The sequence below is a fragment of the Bactrocera tryoni genome, chromosome 2 (genome assembly GCF_016617805.1).
Source record: "Bactrocera tryoni isolate S06 chromosome 2, CSIRO_BtryS06_freeze2, whole genome shotgun sequence".
NCBI lineage: Eukaryota > Metazoa > Arthropoda > Insecta > Diptera > Tephritidae > Bactrocera > Bactrocera tryoni.
In genome coordinates this window covers 35876155-35882803 of record NC_052500.1, presented here as the reverse complement: position 1 = coordinate 35882803, position 6649 = coordinate 35876155, and the positions used below count along the sequence as shown (strand labels likewise).

The window sequence follows — 6649 nt, the reverse complement described above, 5'->3', positions numbered from 1 at the left end:
AAATCATCTTCAGCGATAAGACTCATTTCTGGCTGAGTAGCTTCGTGAATAAGGTCAGGCAGCAATCCAGACGTACTCCATGAGTCATTATCGCATTCCGGAAAAATTACGGTGTGATAAGGTTTATGAGGAGGCGGCGTCATTTGGCCGTACTTCTTTCATGATTATCAAGACCGGTACGTTACTGTGAATAGAATCGCTACCGCTCAATGATAACCCAATATTTTTGGCCCGAATTGTATTATATGGACGTGGACAATATGTGGTGCCAACAGAACGGCACATGGCGAATGTCGCAATCGATGTATTGAAAACCAAGTTTGGTGATCAATTGGCCGCTTCGGTCGTGCGATTTGACACTTTACATGCCAACATGCCAGCGAAGATTGATTCTCCCAAATTACGCAAACTCAACCTTAAGTATGGTGATGTTTGAAAAATAATATATAGACCTAATTAACATTAAAAAATAAATAAGTTTAAATTATTTGCTAATTAGTAAATTAATTAATTATAGAACAATGACGCTTTAATACTCCTAACTTTCTCATAATAAAATTTTAAGCAGATTCAAGTCTATTACAAAATGTATTGAATGTGTCATTGGCATTTCAAAAGCAGGGGAGGGCAGCAAAATAACAAACAAACCTTTAAGCACAATTCTTTTGTTCTTTCTGACAAACCGAAAGTGTTGTTCAATCAATATGTACCGATAACGTTAGTTCTTATAAGGCTTTGTTGCAATAGTTCTTTTTGAACGCAATGAAAAGGGCACTCAATTCCAATGTTGAAGTCAATGTCATTCTTGATAGAACCACAAAGGCAACAAACAATGCGCATATGCCCAATAAACCATCAATAACGTTAGAAAAAATCCTTACAATTTTCCTTCCACATAACTAGAACGGGGTCAACGCAATCCAACAATAATTTTCAATATATTACTCACACACTGGAATACATAATCGTATGCAGGTGTTTCGCATCTTCAAGTCAGTGTCTAACAAGTAGTTGGTCACATAGAAACATTGAATTCGCTTAAATTTCTACAAATCGTCCGTTTAAATGTTAAACGGCAACATGACTTATTGCCAAACAATGAGCAGTCTGCAAATAATAACGGCAGACTGCAACAATTTATGAATGAAATTCTAATTGGAGGCGCAACGCATGCGCCGCCAACGAGGCGAAACGAAGGCTACAGTACAGCATCTCGGCGAAGAATGTTCGCACTTAACATCGCATTTGTGCTGAAGCTGGACGCATATAAAGCAGAGATCTGAAGCGGCGAACTTCAGTTGCGGCGGAGGACTCAACCAGTGTGGCACACTGGAAGAAAACCGAACTGAGGCGGTGGTGTCATTACAAACAATAATAAATAATAAGTGTATAAAAAATTTAATAAAATATTAAAACTAAAAAAGCAGATATATGAAAAAATAAAAAACAAAAACACAAAACAAAATGTGTTTTAAATTGTTTCACCGTGAAGTTAAATAAAAAAATTGTGTTTGTTTAAGGTGTGAATAATAACGGTTTATTTGGGTTGGTTGTAATTTTTTTTTCAGACAGTCATATATTGTCAATCTCGAAATTCGCCATAAAATACCAATTAAATGCATTTGTGTCTATGTGTGTGTGTGTTTACCGTTATTGTTTGTACCATAAATTTCACTTGAATATGGGAATACATTAAAACGGCGTCTTCGTTACAATCAGTGTCAACAACGATGAATCTACAACGATAATAAAAGCAGAAACGCTTGAACGCCAACCAACAACAATATAAAACGCGACTTTAAGGCAGCAATGTCCTTCAGGTGCAACGGCGACATTAAGCGAAACGTAGGTGCTTTGTTGATAGTTTAAATTTTACTCCAGCCAGTATTTATGAATGCACCCATATATATATATATAAATATTAAATATACGTATACATATGTACATACTCGTATATTGTGTTATATATGTAACATGTCTGAAGATACTTTGTCTGTGGAAAATCATAGTTGTGATGTATGCTTTCGTATTATAAATTATTAACCAGAGTTAGTGCTGTCAAACTGTACAACAATAAAACCGACGCATTAATATTCTTCATTATTTACACATGTGTTATAGCGACAAATCTAGATTGGTGCGACATGACGTATGAGTAACGCAATAAAATAAGCACAAGTCAATCAACTCATGCGAAAGAATGCAAAGCTGTTGTTGTCCCTTGGTGAATGTGTTGTATAAAAAACACTTTTAATTCAACAAATAATAATTTAAAATGCCAGAAAAAATGCCGAAGATTTTAAAATATTGATTTATTGCGCTCACGTGATGAAGAATTTACATTTACTATACTATACTATTAATAGCAGCACCTTGTCGTTGTTATATAATATATACTCATTTATAACGGCATTAGTTTCTTTGCGAAAACATAGTTCAATTATGAGCAGGAAAATGAGCCAAATCGCGATGCTAAGCAATATTTTGAAATAAATTTATATTTTTCCAGTACTTGTCTTCAATAGATAAAAATACGATCGGTTGAAACAAGTTACCAAAACTGTTGGGTTTTATTTAATACGAGTACTAGGGGATCCAGCCACGCGTTGCTGTGGTAGACATTGTACGCTATATTCATATAATAAACTATTCAATACAGTGAAAATACAGGTACAAATCCAAGGGATTGTACTTGAGATTTAATTTTGAATATGTTCATACAAATAAATTTCATTTGAAAAAATAACGAATTTAAGGTTAATAGAGTTGTCCGCTTAATAGATTGTACTTAATAAACATCAACAATTTGAATGGTTAATGGAGATGTCCGCTTAATAGAGCGTCCATCTAATAGTGCTTTCACTGTATTTTCTTTTTATTTCTGAACTATTTTTACTATTCTATCTTCTAAGTTGGTTCGAACTGGACAGTGCGCAAAATTTTACTAAAATCGGTTCATAGTTTAGGAGTCCATCGCGGACAAACAGCGTGACAAGTACTTTATATTTTTTTTATTTTTTTATATTTATATATAGAGATTTAGCAGCTGCAAAGTTTGACATACACATCTATTTTTGAACCTAGTAAAATATTACAAATGTCATTAACTCACAGTGACGAATAAACATACATACATAGGTGCAACGAAGTACAAACTGATGGAAAAATTGAAAAAATTCTTTTGAATTTTATTTGTTCAAGTTAATAAATATAGTTCTAAATTTATTTATGGCAATATGGATAATGCTAAGACTTCCTATATTCGTAGGCTACCGGAGAGATCAGTAGTAGGAGTAATCGGACCACTGCAACGCCTACAAGTCGCCATTAACCGAAAACATATAAAGTGCCATAACAACGCACTAAATTATGATATAAAGCTGTAGTTTGGCACAGAAGAGCGAAGTAGCAAAGGGCATTTGTGGGCGAAATTTATTGAAAAAGTAGGCGTAGCCCCGCCCTCTAACAGCTTAATGTATATCTCCTAAACCACTTAAGCCACAACAATCAAATTCTTATAAGAACTTTTACCGACAGTGTGAAAATGTATACAACCGGAAATTGGTTAATCCAACTCACTCCCCATATAACGGTACAGTTAAAAACTACTAAAAGCGCAATAAATCAATAACTAAATAAGTCAGAGACATTAAATTTTACCACGGAGATAGTATGATAGAGCTTTACGGTAACTGGTGTAAAAATTGGACGATGGGTGTGGCACCGCCGACTTTTTGGTTAAATTCCATATTTTGGGACCCGACCAATCGTCTTCGATAAAATTTAGTACGTGGCATTCTTCTTACATTCTTATATCACACTGTGAAAATGGAAGAAATGGGTAACAACCACTCCTACTTCCCCTATAGCATAACTTAAATTCCACTTGATTCGTTCAGATTCAAATTAAGAAGCAATTAATATAACGGAATAAAACTTTGCACGAATAATTTCTTTAGTTTGTGCTACCTTATCACCAAAAATTGTTTAAATTCAACAAAAACTGTTCAAGCCTCTAGGTCCCGAATATTTACACACCGGTACCTACTTATAGTTGACGTTTGATCGCAAATGCCTGTCAATGTGTGATATATAACTGAAAATAAGGGATAATCCTTCTCTTATAATGGTATGATTGTTTGAAAAAACTGAGTTGAATCGAACCAACACTTCCCTTAGCCCCCTTATATTTAAAATAAAGATTTCGAGCGTGTGGCTGACTTTGTACCGCATATATCGGCCAATATGTGAGTTATCCCAATGAAAATAAGAGAGCGCGTTTGACTAAGAAAAAGATAAATTTGAGCGAAAACTTGGCCTAGCCCCCAAACTAATATCGTGATTTTCTAACATCCGGCTGAGTTTTCCCCATATGATTGGTTTTACACCTTAAAGTGTTTCCCTGCCTTTGAGTCTTGCAAGTTGCAAAAGTATAAAATGTTCGGTTGCTCCCGAACTTAGTTAGCCCTTCCTTACTTGTCTTCTAATTTACTTTGGTGTGAAAATCAACGACATAAAAGCAAGCAGAGGATAATAATTATTTTAAATTGGATTGTGCATAAAAAATAATGTAATTTATGATTTTATGGTAATTTCAAAAATTATCTCTTTCGATTTATAATTGGAAATCGACCTCTATTTACCTTAGCTTTTAATTTTAAGAACTCAAAAATTATTCCAGTGTTATTTATTTTTTATTTGCACAACCTGTTAACATTAAGAACTTAAATTTTATTTTTTTTTGTACTTTCGGACGATATGTATTTCGAAAAAAAAGAAAAAAAATTTACTTTTTTACTCCACCCTACTTACTATGTATACATATTTTAGGCAAAATCTATATGTGTTTCCTTTTACGAACAATTAATGCGTTATAACGTACAAGTTAAAACTACTATTAACCCAATTATATTCTCGGCATGGAAAAACAAAACTAATTAAATACCTGAACATTTAAATAATTCGGACTGGACAAAAAATTATTGTGTCAGTAGCTGGAAGCCAGCAATGTTGTACAATTCTGATGGCCGCCGAATAATAATGTACAAAGCAAAACTACTTCTTCACAAAATTATTTTATTTAGCGGAAACTTCTTTTAAAGTAATTATTTTTCTTATAATTTTATGCTCTTTTTAAACCCCATACATTAGTGCCAAGTTGGACTTTAAGGAGCCCCGGTGGTCTAGAACGCTCAAATTAAGGGGATTTTCTGAATTTTTTTTAAGGTTTAAAAAAAGACCAATTTTTACAATTTTTACAGTTTATTTATACACTTATGAAAAGTACAAAAATATTTCTTTCTTAAATAAAAAAAAAATTAACAATTTTAAAAAATGGCGTCCAAAAAAAGCTATCTAAAAAAATTACTCCCGTTGCCGTTGTTGATTTTGACTCTTCTGAACATCTCAAACATAAAAACCAAATAAATTATTAATCAGTAGGAGTGCAGCTATCGCTGCTTTTTCAACCAAAAAATAAAATTGAAAACTAAAAATATTTCGCGCTTTTGAAGTTCAGATTCTGAAAATAGCTATTTTTGGACCAGTTTTAGATCGAAGGAAAATCGAAGTTCTTAAAATTAACATTTGATCGTAGTCGCCGCAATAGATATTGATCTTATAAACACCATATTAAAATTTCAAGTGATTCGGATGAACAGTTTTTTTTTAATCAACGGTACTCCGAAAAAAGTAGTTTTGAGATAAATGAGTTTAAAGTATCCATTCATAGAGCGCCTCGACCGCGCGCTACCTACTAAAACGGCTATAGAAGCTAAAATAATGTGAATATCCTTCCTAAAATTTCACAGTATACTTTTAAAGGACTATGCTTTCGAACTAACTAAAAAAAGTCGATTTTTTGAAAATTCTGACCACCGGGACCCCTTAAGTTTCGAATCCGTGAACATTAGAAGAACATTACAAAATAATATACAGACGAGTACTGAACCAAACCAAATACTATAATACAGTATATACATATTTCAAACCACTATTTCTTTTTGGCATAAAAAGTATAGTAAATATCCATATATGTAAGTAGAGCGAAACTGCTGCTATCACCTATTTTGCACAGATAAAGAGATTTGTGGAATTTAAATGCGCAACGACAGTATTGGAAATAATATGTAAGGTGTAACAAAAAGAAAGAAATTATTATGATTAAATAGAATGATTATTTTACTAATTTAATTAGATTTATGAACTTATAGATCACATATTGACAAAAAATTAGGCAAACTTACGGCAAATTTTTCATATCCAAATCATTCACCATAACCAAAAATAGGTAGTATAAGATCCACGTCTCTATCAATGTATGTGTTGCTGTTCTGACAAAACTCAATTCTTATCGTATTGACCAAAATCGGCCGCTTCTGAACGGTAACTTCCCTCACACAAGTCGTGGTCCATCTTTGACATTAAAACAAGAAAAAACGTTAACTTCGGCTGCACCGAAGCTAATAAACTCTTCACAGATGCATTTCTTTTAGTAACTATGTGTTCAGCTTTTATGGAAGCTATATGCTATAGTAATTCGTTCTGAACAATTTTTTTGGAGATTATATTGTTACCTTAAGCAGTAATACACACCAAATTTCGTAAAGATACCGCGTCAAATGCGAAAGTTTTCCATACAAGAACTTGA

At 33.1% G+C, this 6649-nt stretch overlaps 1 protein-coding gene across 1 annotated transcript in view; it reads left to right on the top strand.

Annotated features, from left to right (window-relative positions):
* The first annotated feature begins 1472 nt into the window (after positions 1-1472).
* Positions 1473-6649, top strand: part of LOC120768213 (gamma-aminobutyric acid type B receptor subunit 1) — a 46722-nt gene continuing 41545 nt past the window's right edge. The window contains exon 1 of the mRNA XM_040094783.1: positions 1473-1845. The gene's annotated coding sequence lies outside the window, so the exon portion shown is untranslated. The remainder of the gene's footprint in view (positions 1846-6649) is intronic.